General features: G+C 42.1%; 1 protein-coding gene across 5 annotated transcripts in view; it reads left to right on the forward strand.

Annotated features, from left to right (window-relative positions):
* Positions 1-23,329, forward strand: part of nfic (nuclear factor I/C) — a 161,249-nt gene that overhangs the window by 87,329 nt on the left and 50,591 nt on the right. The window lies entirely within an intron of this gene.

A 23,329-nucleotide genomic window follows, 5' to 3' on the forward strand; every position in this document is an offset into this window, starting at 1 on the left:
ATCCCCATGCTGTACCTGAGTCTTGGTTACATCAGGGGGCTTTATGATATAGAGTTGGAACGGCGTTGATATCTCAAACTTTCAAAAAATGAATGGAAGTGAATGGGGACAAAAACCGGGCGTGGCAGGTGGGCGTGGGTTCGAATCCCCATGCTGTATCTGAGTCGGGGTTACATCAGGGGGCTTTACAATTTAGAGTTGGAACGGCGTTGATATCTCGAACTTTCAAAAAATGAATAGAAGTGAATGGGACCAAAAACCGGGCGTGGCAGGTGGGTGTGGGTTCGAATCCCCAGGCTGTACCCAAGTCGGGGTTACATCAGTGGGCTTTACGATTTAGAGTTGGAACGGCGTTGATATCTCGAACTTAAAAAAAATGAATGGAAGTGAATGGGACCAAAAACCGGGCGTGGCAGGTGGGTGTGGGTTCGAATCCCCATAATGTATCTGAGTCGGGGTTACATCAGGGGGCTTTACGATTTAGAGTTGGAACGGCGTTGATATCTCGAACTTTCAAAAAATGAATGGAAGTGAATGGGGACAAAAACCGGGCGTGGCAGGTGGGCGTGGGTTCGAATCCCCAAGCTGTATCTGAGTCGGGGTAACATCAGTGAGCTTTACGATATAGAGTTGGAACGGCGTCGATATCTCGAACTTTCAAAAAATGAATGGAAGTGAATAAAAGCATAAAAATGGGCGTGGCAGGTGGGTGTGGGTTCGAATCCCCATGCTCAGTGGGAAGTGAATGTATCTAAATGCTGTATGTGAGTGGGGTTACATCAGTGGGAAGTGAGCGTATCTAAATGCTGTATAGAAGAGGTACAGTGTGTGTTTGGGGGAGGGGGGGGTAAATACTTTATCTTTAAATCCTAGCTCTCGATTTGAGTATAGGAAAATCCCATTCTAAAAAATGAATGGAAGTCAATGGGACCAAAAAACGCTACAAAAGCGGGCGTGGCACGTGAACGGGCGGGCGAATCAAAAAGTTGTATACAAGCGGTCTATTCCCATATGGGCCGGACCATTTGGCGTTGGAACGGGGTCGATATCTCGAAAACTGCGGGAGAAGAAGCGCGGACAAAAAGCGGCAGAATAATAATAATAACTAGAGAGTGCATTTCCGGAGAAAATGCGAGTGTGATTGCCGTGTGCCGGTCGGCGGGCGTGCGCAGGTCGGGGGCGCGCATGCGTTTAGAAGTGGTGCGGTGCGTGGGGTGTGAATACTTTCTCCCAGACAGGCCACTGTATCTGTGCACAAGCTGTGGTGTGAGCACAAGTTCACTCTGGGTGTGTTTGAAAAGCCAAACCTGTAAACAAATGCATTTCTGCACGTTTGTACTGATTAAAAATCTCTTCTCATTCATTTACATGTGATTATCTCTGTAGGGGCCATGGTATTGCGCAATCTATGATCGGCTGTGTCTCATTTACAGCTTTCAGGCATAGTGCACTCAGACTTCGGTCCCTCTTTTAGCATTTAGCAATTCCCATTGATTTCAATGCATCCGTTAGCCTTGAAGCTAACGGATATAAATATCTTCTTTTCTGTTGCAACGCGAAAGATATGACGCTCACTGCTAAGTGTAACTGCACTATAATTTCATTCTGTGCAGCGTTTTCATCTTAAAAATCACTAATACCTTAGTTACAGACCAAAATAAGTCAGATATTTTGTCGGCGGCCATTTTCTATTCTCAGAACGGCCTGAAGATGCCGTCTACGTCATCACGTTGACGTTCTGTGGAAAGCCAAAGGTGTCAAGATTTTTGTCCAAAAATTCGGGCAAAAACGGGCATAAATGCCACACGGATGGGCGTATCCGGATGATTTTTTGGATTTGGGCGCTAATTAATGACCCGGTCGATCAAGGGTTGGAACGGCGTTGATAGCTCGAAATTCATTTCAAAATGAATGGGAGTCAATGGGGAAAAACGGGCACCTTAAAACGGGCACTGTGCCCACAGTGTTGGTTCGATCAAAAAGTTGTATACAAGCGCTCTATTCCCGTATGGGCCGGACGATTTGGCGCTGGAACGGGGTCGATATCTCGAAAACTGCGGGAGAAGAAGCACGGACAAAAAACGGGCAGAATAATAATAATATATTGAAAACGAAAATAACAATAACAATAGTGTGCTTGCATTCTGCAATCACACTAATAACTAGAGAGTGCATTTCCGGAGAAAATGCGAGTGTGATTGCCGTGTGCCGGTCGGCAGGCGTGCGCAGGTCGGGGGCGCGCATGCGTTTAGAAGTGGTGCGGTGCGTGGGGTGTGAATACTTTCTCCCAGACAGGCCACTGTATCTGTGCACAAGCTGTGGTGTGAGCACAAGTTCACTCTGGGTGTGTTTGAAAAGCCAAACCTGTAAAAAAATGCATTTCTGCACGTTTGTACTGCTTACAAATCAGTACTCATTCATTTACATATGATTATAACTGTAGGGGCCATGGTATTGCGCAATCTATGATCGGCTGTGTCTCATTTACTTTGCTTTCAGGCACAGTGCACTCACATTTCGGTCCCTACTTTAGCATATTAGCCATTCCCATTGATTTTAATGCATTCGTTAGCCTTAAAGCTAACGGATATAAATATCTTTTTTTCTGTTGCAACGTGAACGATATGACGCTCACTGCAAAGTCTAACTGGCTTATAATTTCATTATGTGCAGCGTTTTCACCTTAAAAATCACTAATACTTTAGTTACAGACCAAAATAAGTCAGATTTTTTGACGGCGGCCATTTTCTGCTCTCAGAACGGACTGAACAGGTCGCCTACGTCATCACGTTGACGTTGTGTGGAAAGCCAAAGGTGTCAAGATTTTTGTCTAAAAATTCGGGCAAAAACGGGCATAAATGCCACACGGATGGGCGTATCCGAATGATTTTTTGGATTTGGGCGCTAATTAATGACCCAGTCGATCGAGAGTTGGAACGGCGTTGATAGCTCAAATTTTTTTTCAAAATGAATGGGAGTCAATGGGGCAAAACGGGCACCTTAAAACGGGCACTGTGCCCACAGTGTTGTTTCGATCCAAAAGCTGTATACAAGCGCTCTATTCCCGTATGGGCCGGATGATTTGGCGCTGGAACGGGGTCGATATCTCGAAAACTGCGGGAGAAGAAGCACGGACAAAAAACGGGCAGAATAGTAACATTTTATTGAAAACGAAAATAACAATATCAATAGTGTGCTTGCCTTTAGGCAATCACACTAACTAGAGAGTGCATTTCCGGAGAAAATGCGAGTGTGATTGCCGTGTGCCGGTCGGCGGGCGTGCGCAGGTCGGGGGCGCGCATGCGTTTAGAAGTGGTGCGGTGCGTGGGGTGTGAATACTTTCTCCCAGACAGGCCACTGTATCTGTGCACCAGCTGTGGTGTGAGCACAAGTTCACTCTGGGTGTGTTTGAAAAGCCAAACCTGTAAAAAAATGCATTTCTGCACGTTTGTACTGCTTACAAATCAGTACTCATTCATTTACATGTGATTATCACTGTAGGGGCCATGGTATTGCGCAATCTATGATCGGCTGTGTCTCATTTACAGCTTTCAGGCATAGTGCACTCAGACTTCGGTCCCTCTTTTAGCATTTAGCAATTCCCATTGATTTCAATGCATCCGTTAGCCTTGAAGCTAACGGATATAAATATCTTTTTTTCTGTTGCAACGCGAACGATTTGACGCTCACTGCTAAGTGTAACTGCAGTATAATTTCATTCTGTGCAGCGTTTTCATCTTAAAAATCACTAATACTTTAGTTACAGACCAAAATAAGTCAGATTTTTTGGCGGCCGCCATTTTCTATTCTCAGAACGGCCTGAAGATGCCGCCTACGTCATCACGTTGACGTTCTGTGGAAAGCCAAAGGTGTCAAGATTTCTGTCCAAAAATTCGGGCAAAAACGGGCATAAATGCCACACGGATGGGCGTATCCGGATGATTTTTTGGATTTGGGCGCTAATTAATGACCCGGTCGATCAAGGGTTGGAACGGCGTTGATAGCTCGACATTTTTTTCAAAATGAATGGGAGTCAATGGGGAAAAACGGGCACCTTAAAACGGGCACTGTGCCCACAGTGTTGGTTCGATCCAAAAGCTGTATACAAGCGCTCTATTCCCGTATGGGCCGGACGATTTGGCGCTGGAACGGGGTCGATATCTCGAAAACTGCGGGAGAAGAAGCACGGACAAAAAACGGGCAGAATAATAATAATATATTGAAAACGAAAATAACAATAACAATAGTGTGCTTGCATTCTGCAATCACACTAACTAGAGATGTGCATTTCCGGAGAAAATGCGAGTGTGATTGCCGTGTGCCGGTCGGCGGGCGTGCGCAGGTCGGGGGCGCGCATGCGTTTAGAAGTGGTGCGGTGCGTGGGGTGTGAATACTTTCTCCCAGACAGGCCACTGTATCTGTGCACAAGCTGTGGTGTGAGCACAAGTTCACTCTGGGTGTGTTTGAAAAGCCAAACCTGTAAAAAAATGCATTTCTGCACGTTTGTACTGCTTACAAATCAGTACTCATTCATTTACATGTGATTATCACTGCAGGGGCCATGGTATTGCGCAATCTATGATCGGCTGTGTCTCATTTACAGATTTCAGGCATAGTGCACTCAGACTTCGGTCCCTCTTTTAGCATTTAGCAATTCCCATTGATTTCAATGCATCCGTTAGCCTTGAAGCTAACGGATATAAATATCTTTGTTTCTGTTGCAGCGCGAACGATATGACGCTCACTGCAAAGTCTAACTGCACTATAATTTCATTCTGTGCAGCGTTTTCATCTTAAAAATCACTAATACTTTAGTTACAGACCAAAATAAGTCAGATTTTTTGGCGGCCGCCATTTTCTATTCTCAGAACGGCCTGAAGATGCCGTCTACGTCATCACGTTGACGTTCTGTGGAAAGCCAAAGGTGTCAAGATTTCTGTCCAAAAATTCGGGCAAAAACGGGCATAAATGCCACACGGATGGGCGTATCCGGATGATTTTTTGGATTTGGGCGCTAATTAATGACCCGGTCGATCAAGGGTTGGAACGGCGTTGATAGCTCGACATTTTTTTCAAAATGAATGGGAGTCAATGGGGAAAAACGGGCACCTTAAAACGGGCACTGTGCCCACAGTGTTGGTTCGATCCAAAAGCTGTATACAAGCGCTCTATTCCCGTATGGGCCGGACGATTTGGCGCTGGAACGGGGTCGATATCTCGAAAACTGCGGGAGAAGAAGCACGGACAAAAAACGGGCAGAATAATAATAATATATTGAAAACGAAAATAACAATAACAATAGTGTGCTTGCATTCTGCAATCACACTAACTAGAGATGTGCATTTCCGGAGAAAATGCGAGTGTGATTGCCGTGTGCCGGTCGGCGGGCGTGCGCAGGTCGGGGGCGCGCATGCGTTTAGAAGTGGTGCGGTGCGTGGGGTGTGAATACTTTCTCCCAGACAGGCCACTGTATCTGTGCACAAGCTGTGGTGTGAGCACAAGTTCACTCTGGGTGTGTTTGAAAAGCCAAACCTGTAAAAAAATGCATTTCTGCACGTTTGTACTGCTTACAAATCAGTACTCATTCATTTACATGTGATTATCACTGCAGGGGCCATGGTATTGCGCAATCTATGATCGGCTGTGTCTCATTTACAGATTTCAGGCATAGTGCACTCAGACTTCGGTCCCTCTTTTAGCATTTAGCAATTCCCATTGATTTCAATGCATCCGTTAGCCTTGAAGCTAACGGATATAAATATCTTTTTTTCTGTTGCAGCGCGAACGATATGACGCTCACTGCAAAGTCTAACTGCACTATAATTTCATTATGTGCAGCGTTTTCATCTTAAAAATCACTAATACTTTAGTTACAGACCAAAATAAGTCAGATTTTTTGGCGGCCGCCATTTTCTATTCTCAGAACGGCCTGAAGATGCCGTCTACGTCATCACGTTGACGTTCTGTGGAAAGCCAAAGGTGTCAAGATTTCTGTCCAAAAATTCGGGCAAAAACGGGCATAAATGCCACACGGATGGGCGTATCCGGATGATTTTTTGGATTTGGGCGCTAATTAATGACCCGGTCGATCAAGGGTTGGAACGGCGTTGATAGCTCGAAATTCATTTCAAAATGAATGGGAGTCAATGGGGAAAAACGGGCACCTTAAAACGGGCACTGTGCCCACAGTGTTGGTTCGATCAAAAAGTTGTATACAAGCGCTCTATTCCCGTATGGGCCGGACGATTTGGCGCTGGAACGGGGTCGATATCTCGAAAACTGCGGGAGAAGAAGCACGGACAAAAAACGGGCAGAATAATAATAATATATTGAAAACGAAAATAACAATAACAATAGTGTGCTTGCATTCTGCAATCACACTAATAATAGTAATAATATTAATAATATTAATGTTAATAAATTTAATGTTAATAATAATAATAATAATAACGTTAGTAATAATAATAATAGTAATAATAATAATAATAGTGTGGTGTTATAAGCTGATTTTTCACAATATGAAAGAACTGGAGCAGCAGAGTTTTGAACATATTGAAGTGACTGTATGATTTAGTTTGGAAGGCTGATGAAAAGAGCGCTGCAGTGATCTAAACGGGACGAGATGAACACATGAACCAGAATTTCAGCATCTGTATGTCACGAGGGAGCTAAGGGACGAGACAAAAGGGGCGGACACACACGCAGAGATGTATTAAACTAATATATATTAACAACAAAACACGAAACAAACAGAGCAAACAAGACAGACAAGACTAACTAAGCTAAACAAACTAACAAGGCTAATGCTAACAAGGCTAAACTAGGACTAAACCCTGAGCTAAATTCTAATCTAACAAAACTAACAAGCTAAGCTAACAGGACTAACAAGATTAACAAGACTAACCAGAATAACAAGACTAAACAGGACTAACAAGACATGACAAGATTAACAAGATAGACAAACTAAGCTAACGGACTAAGCTAACAAACTAAGCTACCAATAACAAACTAAGCTAACGAACTAAGCTAACAAGGCTAAACAAGAGTCACAAGAATAACAAGCAAGAGCAAACTCACAACCACACCCGGCCGGAGTCAATGGGGAAATAGCTTCCAAAGTCTGTTTTCCAGCTCACCTCTTATATAGAGGGCAGCTGTAACTAATTAGTCCAAATGAACCAATCAGTGAACGGGTGTGGCAGGAGAGGGGAGTGAGGATGTAGATTTCAGGCCAACGAGCACAAATTCAGTTTTCTCTTATAGCGTCCATCCGGTGTCCAGATCAGAAATGCAGGATATAAGGGCCGACGGTGGCGGAGTGGAGGTAGTTTTGTGTGGCTGCGAATGATCTGACCATGATGTAGCATATAAATGATGAACAGTAGAGGACCTAGGACGGAGCCCTGGGGAACTCCTTGTGTAACAGCACTTACTCCACTGCAGCGTTCCTCCAGCACTCTGCAGCACCTTGGCTGCTCTTCTCCTGATCTCGGGGGGTTTTGGCCTGGCCCCGGGCCCCGTGTGTTTGCCCCGCTCTGTTCGGCTCCACGTCTGAACCCCGCCCCTCCTGAACGACGGTGCTCGCTCTAAATTTAACAGATACGACCGCCGGCCATTAAAGCTCCCACACGCGGTCCGTCTAATGCACCGAGACGCCGGACCCAGCACCACCACACCCCCCACAGATACTCCCACTATCCCGTCTCCATTTAGAAAGAATCAGTAACCCCAGCGTACGCGGCTCTCACTCTCTAAAGGGCGGGAATATTTTCAGATCGGGTCCTTTTCCTCACCAAGACAAACATGGTGGATGAATAAATGCGGAGCAACTAACAGAGTTCCTTTCACATGTAAATAAATTCTGGTTGATGTGTAATCTGTATAAAGGTGGAATTATACCAGTGTGGGTTTATTTGTAAATTGGGGCGTCAGGGAGAGTTGAAGCGTTTTCGGTACACGGAGGGAGACGTTAGCCGGCGTGCTAGTGGGTTTAAACGCCCTGATGCTAACTGTGTTAGCTTAGTAAGCTAAACTGTGGTGATGTAATGGGTGTATCTCTGTATAAGTAGAGCGTCTAAATAATCTGATCATGAGCTCCAGGTCTGATTAGAATCCTCTCTACTGAGGAGCTGATCAGGTGGGTAGGGGGAGCAGGGCGGGTCGATAGGTTCTCACACAGACACTTAGTGTAGAGTCACAGACGCTGATGGAGGGAGGGTCGTACGGGTTCCTCATAAGGGCTGCAGTTACGCCCTCTACTGGCTGATCGATGGTGCTGCACTGAGACGAGGGATAATGGAGATCTTTCATTTATTTAATTTCCTTCGGGATCAATAAAGTATCTGTCTGTCTATCTGTCTGTCTGTCTATCTGTCTGTCTGTCTATCTGTCTGTCTATCTATCTATCTATCTATCTATCTATCTATCTATCTATCTATCTATCTATCTATCTATCTATCTATCTATCTATCTATTGGTCTGTCTGTGTCTGTCTACCTGTCTGTCTATCTATCTATCTATCTATCTATCTATCTATCTATCTATCTATCTATCTATCTATCTATCTATCTATCTATCTATCTATTGGTCTGTCTGTCTGTCTGTCTGTCTACCTGTCTACCTGTCTGTCTATCTATCTATCTATCTATCTATCTATCTATCTATCTATCTATCTATCTATCTATCTATCTATCTATTGGTCTGTCTGTCTGTCTGTCTGTCTACCTGTCTGTCTATCTATCTATCTATCTATCTATCTATCTATCTATCTATCTATCTATCTATCTATCTATCTATTGGTCTGTCTGTCTGTCTGTCTACCTGTCTGTCTATCTATCTATCTATCTATCTATCTATCTATCTATCTATCTATCTATCTATCTATCTATCTATCTATTGGTCTGTCTATCTGTCTATCTATCTATCTGTCTATCTATCTATCTATCTATCTATCTATCTATCTATCTATCTATCTATCTATCTATCTATCTATCTATCGTTCTGTCTGTCTACCTGTCTGTCTGTCTGTCTGTCTGTCTATCTATCTGTCTGTCTGTCTGTCTATCTATCTATCTATCTATCTATCTATCTATCTATCTATCTATCTATCTATCTATCTATCTATCTATCGTTCTGTCTGTCTACCTGTCTGTCTGTCTGTCTGTCTGTCTATCTATCTATCTATCTGTCTGTCTATCTATCTATCTATCGGTCTGTCTGTCTGTTGAAAAGAAGCGGTCGGAGCTGTAGTCAGGCCTGGGTCAGGAGTGGAGGTTATAGAACTATACAGAGATGAGATGAAAATGCTTTTCTTTTAAATGCAGGTTTTTGCTGACTGTCCTGTTCGCTGTGGTTGTAGATTCAGCAGAATCTCAGCACATTTTCTCTGGGTGTTTCTGCACTGCGCTCAGCCGCCGTGATCAATCTCACGTCTGAAATCAAGTCGATGCAGAGTTTCTTCCCTTTTCCTCCCAGTTTAGTCGTAGCCAGTTCCTCTTCCTCTGCTGGAGACCCGATGGTGTATGAGGAGGGTATATTCTCCTGACACGCCCTCCCTCCCTCTGACCCCCTTCTTATCCCCCCAGTACTTCGGTAGATCGGTGCGTGAGGTCGGTCTCGCTCATGGAGAGTCACACGCTGATCTCCACGTTCCTCCACTTCTGTACAGGTGCCTCGGCCTACTAACCAGGGTCCTTACACGGCCTCGCCCACTTTCTTTTTAGTCCCGTATTTTCCCACCCAGCAGACTAGCGGCTGATTGTGTCCACTAGGGGGAGCCCAGCTGACCAGTAGCAGAGCTGAGATTCGAACTGAGATCCCGCTGTCTGAATGTTGACCGGTATATATTATATAAATATTCTCCTGAGGGCAGTTGTAGTCTAGTGGTTAAGGTACTGGACTAGTAACCGAAGGTCACTGGTTCAAGCCCCACCACTGCCAGGTTGTCACTGTTGGGCCCTTGAGCGAGGCCCTTAACCCTAAATTGCTTGGACTGTATACTGTCACAGTACTGTAAATCTCTTTGGATAAAAGTGTCTCCTAAATGCTGAAAATGTAAATGTAAATAAATGTAAATAAATATATACTAATAAATATATAATAATAAATAAGTAAATAATTATAATTAGTACCCTGAGAGGGTTTGGTTCCAGCATGTGTTCCTGCCTGAAGCTCAGTGTTTGCAGATAGTGAAAATAAATGAATGAATTAGTTACTTGACACACATAAGTGCTGCAGTTACGCCCTCTGCTGGCTGGATGAGGTGCTGCACAGAGACGGGGGATAACGGAGAGCAGTGCGTGACTCTCTGTATGTGATACTGAGTGTAATACCTGTGTGAACCCGCCTGGTGCAGGTGAAAACAAGTGGTTAACTACTACACACGTGCCCTCCACACAGTAGAGGAGAGATACACCCAGGGGAACTGCACTGGTGTTACAGTGCTTGTGTTGGTGTTATGTTGTGTTACGGTGCTGGTGTTACGGTGCTTGTGTTATGTTGTGTTACTGTGCTGGTGTTACGGTGCTTGTGTTATGTTGTGTTACGGTGCTTGTGTTATGTTGTGTTACGGTGCTGGTGTTACGGTGCTTGTGTTATGTTGTGTTACAGTGCTTGTGTTATGTTGTGTTACGGTGCTGGTGTTATGTTGTGTTACGGTGCTTGTGTTATGTTGTGTTACGGTGCTTGTGTTATGTTGTGTTACGGTGCTGGTGTTACGGTGCTTGTGTTATGTTGTGTTACAGTGCTTGTGTTATGTTGTGTTACGGTGCTTGTGTTATGTTGTGTTACGGTGCTTGTGTTATGTTGTGTTACGGTGCTGGTGTTACGGTGCTTGTGTTATGTTGTGTTACAGTGCTGGTGTTACGGTGCTTGTGTTATGTTGTGTTACGGTGCTTGTGTTATGTTGTGTTACAGTGCTGGTGTTACAGTGCTTGTGTTATGTTGTGTTACAGTGCTGGTGTTACAGTGCTGGTGTTATGTTGTGTTACAGTGCTGGTGTTACAGTGCTTGTGTTATGTTGTGTTACAGTGCTGGTGTTACAGTGCTGGTGTTATGTTGTGTTACAGTGCTGGTGTTACAGTGCTGGTGTTATGTTGTGTTACAGTGCTGGTGTTACAGTGCTTGTGTTATGTTGTGTTACGGTGCTGGTGTTATGGTGCTTGTGTTATGTTGTGTTACGGTGCTTGTGTTATTTTGTGTTACGGTGCTTGTGTTATGTTGTGTTTAGAGATGCATGAGTACCGATACTGGTGTCGGGTATTTGCCCGATACCGCGCTCATTAACTTGTACTCGTACTCGCAAACGAGGCTCCGATACTAAACATCCGATACCGTGAGCCTAGTGCACGTCGCTGCGTTATGCCTGGTTCACACTACACGACTTTTGCCCTGATTTTCGCTCGGCGGCCAGTCGGCGCTAGATTTGCCGGCTCTGGAGCGACTCGGCGTTTGCTCGGCGATCAAAACTCGGCTCTCGATCGCTAAGTGTGAACTATCCAACAACTCGATCCGACCGGCTCGCCAAGCGCTCGGCGACCGGATCGAGTTTTCTAGCATGTCAGATATCTGATCCAATAGGTATTGGTATCGGTATCGGCAAGTACAAAAATACATGTACTTGTACTTGTACTCGGTTGGGAAAAAATGGTATTGATGCATCTCTAGTTGTGTTACAGTGCTGGTGTTATGTTGTGTTACGGTGCTGGTGTTACGGTGCTTGTGTTATGTTGTGTTATGGTGCTGGTGTTACGTTGTGTTATGGTGCTGATGTTACGTTGTGTTACGGTGCTTGTGTTATGTTGTGTTACGGTGCTTGTGTTATGTTGTGTTATGTTGTGTTACGGTGCTGGTGTTACGTTGTGTTACGGTGCTGGTGTTACGTTGTGTTACGGTGCTTTTGTTATGTTGTGTTACGGTGCTTGTGTTATGTTGTGTTACAGTGCTGGTGTTATGTTGTGTTACGGTGCTGGTGTTACGGTGCTTGTGTTATGTTGTGTTACAGGACTGGTGTTATGTTGTGTTACAGTGCTGGTGTTATGTTGTGTTACGGTGCTGGTGTTACGGTGCTGGTGTTATGGTGCTGGTGTTACGGTGCTGGTGTTACGTTGTGTTACGGTGCTTGTGTTTTGGTGCTTGTGTTTTGGTGCTTATATCACAGTGTTTACGTTACAGTATTTGTGTTACAGTGCTTATATTACGGTGCTTATGTTACGATGCTGGTGTTACAGGGATTATGTTACAGTGTTTATATTATAGTGTTTATGTTACACTCTCATTTCTTGTTCGTATCACGCCGAGGTTGCTGTGTAACGTCCACCTCGAATCTTGAGGGCGGAGTACGGAGCCGCCCTGACACGGTTCAGAACCGGGCTGTGGTTTGTGCCCACACATCTTATGGAACCCATAAGATTCCACTAGCACACCGTAGCACGCACATGGTTGGCCGTACGCCCAGCGGCCCCGCTGCCCTCTGCTGACCGGATCTGGAGTTTACACCATGTCTGTGGTGACACGTCACTGCTGGATACGATGAACCGCGATCTGTGAGCCAGAATCAAAGCGCTAGCTGGCTTGGATACGCGCCGCGGCACGCTAGTCAGAAGAAATAAACAGAAGTGACATTTATTCCGCAGGCAGCCAGAATTCCTTCTGTTCTTCATTAGCGTGTTTATCGGGTTTTTAAACTCGTGCGGCGTCACTGAGAGCGAGCGCCGTCATAGCGGGCGAGCTTTTGTTTTAAAACAGAGGGGGGGGGGGGATTAGCTTTTTATGGCGACACCGGGCCGGTCGAGATCCCTAACATGATTAACCCTGTAAACGTCTTCGTCATATCCAGTTCCCTTCTACTGCTGCAGACCTCCACTCCTGATCGAGAAGGGTCATGATTAACACTCCCCCCCCCTCCTCATACAGAGATCTGTATAGCGCACGGAGAGCCATGCGTTATCCCCCGTCTCCGTGCAGCACCATCGATCAGCCAGCAGAGGGCGTAACTGAGCAATTCAGTGTTAAGGGCCTTACTCAAGGGCCCAACAGTGGCAACCTTCTGCTTACTAGTTCAGCACCTTATCCGCTAGGCTACAACTGCAACTGTTTAACCCTGTTAAAAACCACTGGGATGATTCGGAATGCTGACTGTGAGCAGAGCCAGGACTTTGACCGACTGGGTATAAATCCCCACAGGCTCACTCCAACATCTTGACTAAATGCTATTGATTTAAAGAAAGCTCGTTGTACGGTGTCCAGATACTTTTGGTCGTACGGTGTGTGTAGTCACAGCTAGCTTCTTGCTGTTTAGCATGTTCTCTCAGTTTTTTCTCAAACACAGTGACGCTAACGATTTCATGTTTATGTAACTTGGCTGCTTATTCTTTAGCATGTTCTCTCACTTATTTCAGAAACATGTTTATGTAGCATGTTCTCTTAGCTTCTTGTTTAGCTGTCGCTTCTTCATAAAAACAAAGTGATGCTAACGCTTCTGTGTTTGTGTAGCGTGTTCTCTTAGCTTCTTGTATTTTAGCATAGTCTCTTGTTTTTTTAAACGATGTGATGCTAGTTGTTTGTGTTTATGTAGCATGTTCTCTTAGCTTCATGATATTTAGCTGTAGCTTCATAAAAAAAAGTGATGCTAACACTTCCGTGTTTATGTAGCATGTTCTCTCAGCTTGTTGTTTAGCTGTAGCTTCTTACTGAAATAAACGTATGCTAATGCTTCTGTGTTTATGTAGCGTGTTGTTTTAGCTTCTTCTTGTTTAGCTGTTGATTCATTCTAAAATGGAGTGATGCTAGTTCTTCTGAATTTATGTAGTGTGTTTTTGGCTTCTTGTTATTTAGCATGTTCTCTCACTTATTTCTAAAATAAAGTGATGCTAATGCTTCTGTGTATATGTAGCATGTTATCCTGATTTTCTGTCGCTAAGCAGCAAAAAGCTGAGTTGCTAAAATGCTAGTTCTTCTGTGTTTATGCAGCGTGTTCTTTTAGCTTCATGTTGTTTAGTTGTAGCTTCTTTATCAAATAAAGTCACGCTAATGCTTCTGTGTTTATGTAGCATGTTGTCTTAGCTTCTTGTTGTTTAGCATGTTCTCTTGCTTTGTTCTGAAATAAAGTGATGCTAATGCTTCTGTGTTTGTGTAGTGTGTCCTGTTAGCCTCTTGTTTTTTAGCTGTAGCTTCTTTATAAAACAAAGTGATGTGAATGTTTCAGTGTTTATGTAGCATTTTGTCTTGCTGCTTGTTCTTGTTTAGCTGTAGCTTCTTTCAGAAATTAAGTTATGCTAGCGCTTCTGTGTTTACATAACACAGTTAGCATGTAGTTTAGTATGTTCTCTTGCCTTTTTCTAAAACACAGTGATGCTAACACTTCTGTGTTTACGTAACGAGTTTCCTTGGCATTCTGATGTTTAGCATGTTCTCTCACTTCTTTTAGAAATAATGCTAGTTCTTTAGTGTTTATGTAGCTTGTCCTCCCTGCTTCTTGTTGTTTAGCATGTTCTCTCGCTTCTTCTTGAAATAGAGATGCTAACGCTTCTGTGTTTATCAAGCGTGTTCTTTTAGCTTCTTGTTGTTTAGCTCTGTTACGTAGCGTGTTTATTTTTCTTTTTGTTATTTAGCTTTCTTTTCTTTTTGAAACTATGTGATGCTAACGCTTCTGTGTTTATGTAGCGTGTTCGCTTAGCTTCTTGTTGTTTAGCTGTCGCTTCTTTCCGAAATAGTTATGCTAACAATTTTGTATTTATGTAGCGTGTTTTCTTAGCTTTGCGTTATTTAGCTGTCGCTTCTTCTTGAAATAGAGTTATGCTAACGGCTCTGTGTTTACGTAGCGTGTTCTTTCGCTACTTTCTAATATAAAGTGATGCTAATGCTTCTCAATGCGTCTGTGTTTATGTAGCATGTTTTCTAGTCTTTTGATTGTTTAGCATGTTCTCTTGTTTCCTTTTGAAATACAGTTATGCTAACAGCTCTGTGTTTATGTAGCGTGTTCTCTCGCTTCTTTCTAAAACAAAGTTATGCTAGCTCTTTTGTGTTTTTGAAGTGTGTTCTCTTAGCCTCTTGTTTTTTAGCTCTTTCTGAAGTAAAGTGATGCTAACGCTTCTGTGTTTATGTAACTTGTTCTTTTGGCTTCTTGTTGTTTAGCATGTGGGTTCTTTTTGAGGTGGAGTAGAACTAGCATGTCTTTCTGGTTAGGTCATTTCCACAGATCTAGCTTTCTCTCTCTCTCTCTCTCTCTCTCTCTCTCTCTCTCTCTCTCTCTCTCTCTCTCGCGTTTGTACTTTCTGTTTATAGCCTCTCGCGCGCTGCTTTCAATCCAGCTAATGATGCCAACTTTCTCTCAGCGCCCTGGCAGGCGAGCGGGTACGCTGGCGCTCCACCGTGGGTTCCTTTAGCTCGGTGTGTTTTAGCTTAGATTCATAAAGAGAGAGAGAGAGAGAGAGAGAGAGAGCTAAAATGGCTGCCAAGAACTCGACTCCTCTGCACATGAAATGTCTGCCAAAAAACTCGACTAAAGTGAGGCGCTGAGGCGAGGTGACTGTACTAAACACGTACATTCCACTACCAGTCACTCGTACTCGCTCGTTCTTACACACAAAGATCTACAAGATCTATAAGATCTATAAATCCGTACCGTCCGTTTAAATCACGCTCACAAATCTACAACCAAACAGCATGATTTATAAAAACACGTCCTTATAAAAACAGCTTTTATTTCTAAACACGTCCTGAAATCAGTGAATTAGCGGGACTGGAAATGAATAATCGGAGGTATTGATCCTTCCACTGGCACCTGAGTCGACTCCAGAGCTTCAGAGCTTTAGATTTTGCTCACAGAAATGATTCAGTAACCAAAGCAAATGATTCATTTACCCCAGAAAATGATTCAATAGATAAATAAATAGAACTTTATTCATCCCGAGGGAAATCGTTTCGTAACAGCAGCAGAAACACAGAACTCTACACATCAGGACGGGTTATACAGGGACACGGATATACACAACAACAATAACAATAATAATAATAATAATAATAATAATAATAATGCACAACAAAGAGTTTAGAAAATTAAGTGACTAATAACCACAAAAATTAATTAATAATAAATAATGATTCAGTAATCACAGAAAATATACATTTACTTTTTTGGCGTTTAGCATGATTAAATTATTTAATAACGACTGAAAATGGTTCAATTACCTCAGAAAATTAATCAAAAACAGAAAATAGTTCAATAACCACAGAAAATGATTCATTATCCACAGAATTGATTCAGTTACCACATAAAAGGATTCAGTTACCACAGAAAATGATTCAATAACCACAGAATTGATTCAGTTACCACATAAAAGGATTCAGTTACCACATAAAAGGATTCAGTTACCACAGAAAATGATTCAATAACCACAGAAAATGATTCATTAACCACAGAATTGATTCAGTTACCACATAAAAGGATTCAGTTACCACAGAAAATGATTCAGTTACCACAGAAAATGATTCAATAACCACAGAATTGATTCAGTTACCACATAAAAGGATTCAGTTACCACATAAAAGGATTCAGTTACCACAGAAAATGATTCAATAACCACAGAATTGATTCAGTTACCACATAAAAGGATTCAGTTACCACAGAAAATGATTCAGTTACCACAGAAAATGATTCAGTTACCACAGAAAAGGATTCAGTTACCACATAAAATGATTCAGTTACCACAGAAAATGATTCAGTTACCACAGAAAAGGATTCAGTTACCACAGAAAATGATTCAATAACCACAGAATTGATTCAGTTACCACATAAAAGGATTCAGTTACCACAGAAAATGATTCAATAACCACAGAATTGATTCAGTTACCACATAAAAGGATTCAGTTACCACAGAAAAGGATTCAGTTACCACAGAAAATGATTCAGTTACCACAGAAAATGATTCAGTTACCACAGAAAATGATTCAGTTACCACAGAAAAGGATTCAGTTACCACAGAAAATGATTCAGTTATCACAGAAAATGATTTAATAACCACAGAATTGATTCACTTACCACAGAAAATGACTCGGTTACTACAGAATTGATTCAGTTACCACAGAAAATTATTCACAAAAAATGGTTCTATTACCACAGAAAATGACTCAATTACTAACTAAACTGGCAGTTAGTTGTAAAGCAGTAACAACTAGTTAACAGAATTGATTTTAAAAGCTATGAGAAGTTGGTGTTTGGCTGGAGGCGCGGTGGTGCGGTGGGTAGCTCTGTCGCTCACAGGGCCTGGGTTCGCTTCCCCGGACTGTACGAGCAGGATCTTTCCTGTGTGGAGTTTCCGAGGCCGTGGCGTAAACGTTGTTCCTGCCTATCTGTTGTGTTGGTGCAGCAGTAGAGCGGTGTGGGTTCCATCCTAAATGATTTCCTGAATGTGTGGGGTCGGCACTGACGGCTCTCTCGGCAGTGCATGATGGTAGAATATGCTTGTGGTCTGAAGCCATTAAGGGTCCCGTGTTAATCACAGGGTCACTGCAGTGCACCAACCAAACCATCTCACAATGCTCATGTTTCTTTTTTTTAACTTGGTGATATTTGGATATATCCCATTCCCATTTGCACATTGGTGGCCCAGTTATAAGGTGAATTTACAAGCAAATCCTACTTCAGCTTTTATCATAATATGTGTTCTAAAGTGAATCATTAAGTTCTAATTGAGCCGCTCAGGTGGCGCAGCGGTAAAACACGCGCTGGAACCAGAGCTGAGATCTGGAGTACATCGTATCGAATCTCGGCTCTGCCTTCCGACTGAGGCTGAGCGGCCACATGAACACCGATTGGCCTGTTGTTCGGATAGGGGCGGGACTAAGCCGGATGGGGTCTCTCTCTCAGACTAGTACGATACAATTAGAAATTGGATGCGCAAAAGTGGGAGAAAAAGGGGAAAAAATAAAATAAATAAATAAATAAAGTTCTAATTGTAGACGGCGTAAATTGTATGAAGCCGGTGCTGAAAACACGAAAACACATCGGAACGTCTCGGTACGAATATTCGGTAGCAATGCTTGTATGAAATGGCGGGCGTGGGCTGGCGGAGAGAAAATGGACGCTTGCGTGCGGTTCGAGCACATTTCATGACATCATACTTTCCTTTACTGGTTTTTCTATTTTGCTATTCATGAGCGGTGGCGCCAGTATAAACGTATTATTTTTATTTTCTTGCTCCGTGCGTTCGGTTTCATGTGTTTGTAGATTTTCTCTCTTCAGCAGGACTTGGAGCGGGATGTTGACCGGGAGCGATGTTTAGCGTGCGCCCTCCTCGTGCCCTCGTTCTCGTGTTTTTCGGAGTGTGTTTTATGATTTCTCTCTCTGGCGCTGGGCCGTGCCAGGGTTTAGCGCGAGGGCGGCTGGCCCAGAAACGGCTGCGGCTCTTGACAGAACGGTTCTGGATGTCGGAGAGAGACGGGACGCACAAACACACGGAGACGGTTGGACTGAAATCAGTCTGTATTGTTGGCAGCGCTGCAGAACTCGGCCCACAAGCTCAGAGTCGGGCCAGATTTAGGGATTTATAAACATTAAAAGTGAGATCTGTCCTGAGCTTATTGTACAGTGAAAATCTACATTCAGTAACAGATTATTTTGGTCCTGCAGAAGCCCTGAAAGATCATTAACCTGTATATCACGGCCTCCTGATCTCTCTGTGGCTAAATCAACACATACAGCATGATTAAATGATTCAATAAGTCCAGAAAATGATTCAATTACCACCAAAAATAATCAATAACCACAGAAAATGATTCAATTACCACCAAAAAGAATCAATAACCACAGAAAATGATTCAATAATCCCAGAAAATGATTCAATTACCACCATAAAGAATCAATAACCACAGAAAATGATTCAATTACCACCAAAAAGAATCAATAACCACAGAAAATGATTCAATTACCACAGAAAATGATTCAGTTACCACAGAAAATGGTCCAATAACCCTGGAAAACGATTCAGTTACCACAGAAAATGATTCATTTACCACCAAAAACAATCAATAACCACAGAAAATGATTCAATAATCCCAGAAAATGATTCAATTACCACCATAAAGAATCAATAACCCCAGAAAATGGTTCAATAACCCCAGAAAATGATTCAATTACCACCAAAAAGAATCAATAACCACAGAAAATGATTCAATTACCACCAAAAAGAATCAATAACCACAGAAAATTATTCAGTTACCACAGAAAATGATCCAATAACCCTAGAAAACGATTCAGTTACCACAAAAAATGATTCATTTACCACCAAAAAGAATCAATAACCACAGAAAATGATTCAATAACCACAGAAAATGATTCACTTACCCCAGAAAATGATTCAGTTACCCCAGAAAATGACTCAATAATCTCCAAAAAGGATTCAATAACCACATAAATTGATTCAGTTACCACAGAAAATGACTCAATAACCACCAAAAAGAATCAATAATTCAATATGCACAGAAAATGACTCAATAACCTCAGAAAGTGATTTAATAACCACTGTAAATGACTCGGTAATAACAGAAAATGATTCAGTTGCCACTCTAATGACAGGGCTTGTACATGGAAGAGTGGTCTTTTCGGCCAAGTCTTGGAGGAAAATCCAAACCATCGCCTTCGGTCAGGTGTCCACATGTTTCATGGGATAAGTGTTGAGGTGGTTTGGGCATCTGATTGGAGGTATACCGGGCACGGCGGACAGGGAGGAGACCCTGGGGCAGACCCAGAACCCGCCGGAGGGGTTATATCTCCCGGTGGCCTGGGAACGCCCGGGGATTCCACTGGAGCTGTGCTTGCCCTGTTGTCATCGTGACCCTGAATGGACAAGCAGAGAAGATGATGATGATGATGATGGTGGTAATGATGACATTTCCTGGAACATCACCGGAACATCTTTGTACTTAAGCGTGGGGGTGTTTTTAAGCGTGGGGGTGTTTTTATTCGTGGTGTTTTCAGCAGCTGCTTGATTTGGGTGGAGCGTTCCGTAATCCTCCCTCTGTAAGGTCCCCGTTGTTTGGTGGTGTTCGGCTCCGGGCTCTGAAATGAGCAGAAGGTTTTGAGGTTTCTCGAGCACTCGGAGCACACACTACAGCTCGACTCTCTCAGCAGTTGTTTGTTCGGTGTGGTTACAGTCTGAGATCATGGTGGTGGTTTGTGCCGTGTGTGCCAGCGCCTGACGCGTGTGTGTGAGTTCTGATCTGGTCAACACATTTCTCATCCAGTACTGTGCTCACCGGGGTTTACAGGAAGAGCGCTGGTGGATGCCAAGCACTCCATGCCAGCTCACTGTTCTCTCATCATGTCCAGTGGTTTAAAATAAAAACTATAATAACTATAATGATGGTAATATTAATTAAAATAATAATAATAATAAAATTAACAATAATAATAGTAATAAAATTAACAATAATAATAATAAAATTAACAATAATAATAATAAAATTAACAATAATAATAGTAATAAAATTTATAATAATAATAATAAAATTAACAATAATATTAATAAAATTAACAATAATAATAATAAAATTAACAATAATAATAATAAAATTAACAATAATAATAGTAATAAAATTAATAATAATAATAATAAAATTAACAATAATATTAATAAAATTAACAATAATAATAATAACAATAAAATTAACATTAATAAAAATAATAAAATTAACATCAATAATAATATTAACAAAATTAACAATAATAGTAATAAAATTAACAATAATAATAACAAAATTAACAATAATAATAATAGTAATAAAATGAATAATAATAATAATAAAATTAACAATAATAATAATAAAATTAACACTAATAAAAATTGTAATAAAATTAACAATAATAATAATAGTAATAAAATTATCAATAATAATAATGAAATTAACAATAATAATAATAATTGTAACAACAATATAAATAATAATAGTAATGAAAATAATAATAATAATAATAATAGAAAATAATAAAAAACAGCAATAATGACAATAGAAATTATAATAATGAAAATAATAATAATTGTAATACAATTATAACAACAAAAATAATAATTAACAATAATACTGATAATAATAATAAAATAATAATAATTTAATTAATTATAATGAACAATAATAGTGATAATAAAATTAATAATAAAAATAATAAATACAGTAATAATAATAGTAATAGTAATAATAATAATAATGATTTTTATTTATATAGCACCTTTTATGGTCTTAAGGCCACTTTCTAACAGAAGTACCTATTATATAATAGTAGATGGTAATAATTACCCGGAGGAACAAAAATATCTGTACACTGAATGAATGGAACATCTTTCAGAGAGACCTAATGAGGAAGTTTGGAACAGGTAGTTCCAGAGCTCAGTGCGGAGGGGTAACAGGGGTGATGTGGGCAGAGTTCTGGTTGTACTGAAGCTTATTGATGGTTGTTGCTGGGAGACCAGTGGACAGAGAATCACAGTAATTAAGACAGAGAAGATAAAAGCATGAACCAGAGTTTTATTGATGATGTTCCTCATAAGCTGCAGTTACGCCCTCTGCTGGCACAGAGACGGGGGATAACAGACGTCAGTGCGTGACTCCGTATGAACCCGCCTGGTGCAGGTGAAAAGAAGCGGTCAGTGCTGCACACGTCTGAGGATAGCTTAGTTGGTCAGGATTGGAGGTCTGCAGCAGTAGTAGGGAACTGGATACGACTAGATTGGGAGGAAATTGAAACCAAAGCAGAGTTTGCAGCTGGTGGTGGGTTCGCGGCCCTGCCGGACTGAGAGGTTGTGTGAGTGCTAATGGTGCGTTACGTTCCCTGGGTGCTAAACTCGAAACGTGTGCTGCCGAACCAGCTCGCCCCGACTTTGATCTCCCGGTGGAGGCCGGCCTATCAGATACGCCACACTTACATTTGTTTATCTTTGCCTTTGAGGCTTTTTTTTCACCGCGTTCTCTCTGAAGCTCTGCCAAAAACCTCGTGGTAACCCCCCCCCCCCCCGCGCCCCCGCTCCACTGTATTTATCTAAGAGTGTTTTTTCTTCTTGTGCTGTGAAACTCGAGTTCATGCAAATAAAAAGACTTTAATGGTTGGATTAAGCTGCTTTGTTCATCTCGTACTGTGCTGGCATGGAGATGCGCTGGTGTTCCAATAGAATTGCAAATAAAAGGGTACTGGTGAAATACTGAACCATATTTATAAATCCCAACAACACTGCTGCACCTGCTACACTCATACCAGGACAACCATAGCATTGCCAGCTGGGCATAGCCTGGTTGGTATAGTGATATGGGACACTGGTATCCCAGTTGGTAGAATGTTATTGAGGACACTGGTTTCCCAGTTGGTAGAGTGATATAGGACAGTTGTTTCCCAGTTGGTAGAGTAATTGAGGACACTGGTTTCCCAGTTGGTAGAATGTTATTGAGGACACTGGTTTCCCAGTTGGTAGAGTGATTAAGGACAGTGGTTTCCCAGTTGGTAGAGTGATTTTGGACAGTGGTTTCCCAGTTGGTAGAGTGATTGAGGACACTGGTTTCCCAGTTGGTAGAGTGATATAGGACACTGGTTTCCCAGTTGGTAGAATGTTATTGAGGACACTGGTTTCCCAGTTGGTAGAATGTTATTGAGGACACTGGTTTCCCAGTTGGTAGAGTGATTGAGGACAGTGGTTTCCCAGTTGGTAGAGTGATTGAGGACAGTGGTTTCCCAGTTGGTAGAGTGATATAGGACAGTGGTTTCCCAGTTGGTAGAGTGATTGAGGACACTGGTTTCCCAGTTGGTAGAATGTTATTGAGGACATTGGTTTCCCAGTTGGTAGAATGTTATTGAGGACACTGGTTTCCCAGTTGGTAGAGTGATTTTGGACAGTGGTTTCCCAGGTGGTAGAGTGATTGAGGACACTGGTTTCCCAGTTGGTAGAATGTTATTGAGGACACTGGTTTCCCAGTTGGTAGAATGTTATTGAGGACACTGGTTTCCCAGTTGGTAGAATGTTATTGAGGACACTGGTTTCCCAGTTGGTAGAATGTTATTGAGGACACTGGTTTCCCAGGTGGTAGAATTTTATTGAGGACACTGGTTTCCCAGTTGGTAAAGTGATTTTGGACAGTGGTTTCCCAGGTGGTAGAGTGATTGAGGACACTGGTTTCCCAGTTGGTAGAATGTTATTGAGGACACTGGTTTCCCAGTTGGTAGAGTGATTGAGGACACTGGTTTCCCAGGTGGTAGAGTGATTGAGGAAACTGGTTTCCCAGTTGGTAGAGTGATTGAGGACACTGGTTTCCCAGTTGGTAGAGTGATTGAGGACACTGGTTTCCCAGT

The sequence above is a fragment of the Trichomycterus rosablanca genome, chromosome 7 (genome assembly GCF_030014385.1).
Source record: "Trichomycterus rosablanca isolate fTriRos1 chromosome 7, fTriRos1.hap1, whole genome shotgun sequence".
Classification (NCBI taxonomy): domain Eukaryota; kingdom Metazoa; phylum Chordata; class Actinopteri; order Siluriformes; family Trichomycteridae; genus Trichomycterus; species Trichomycterus rosablanca.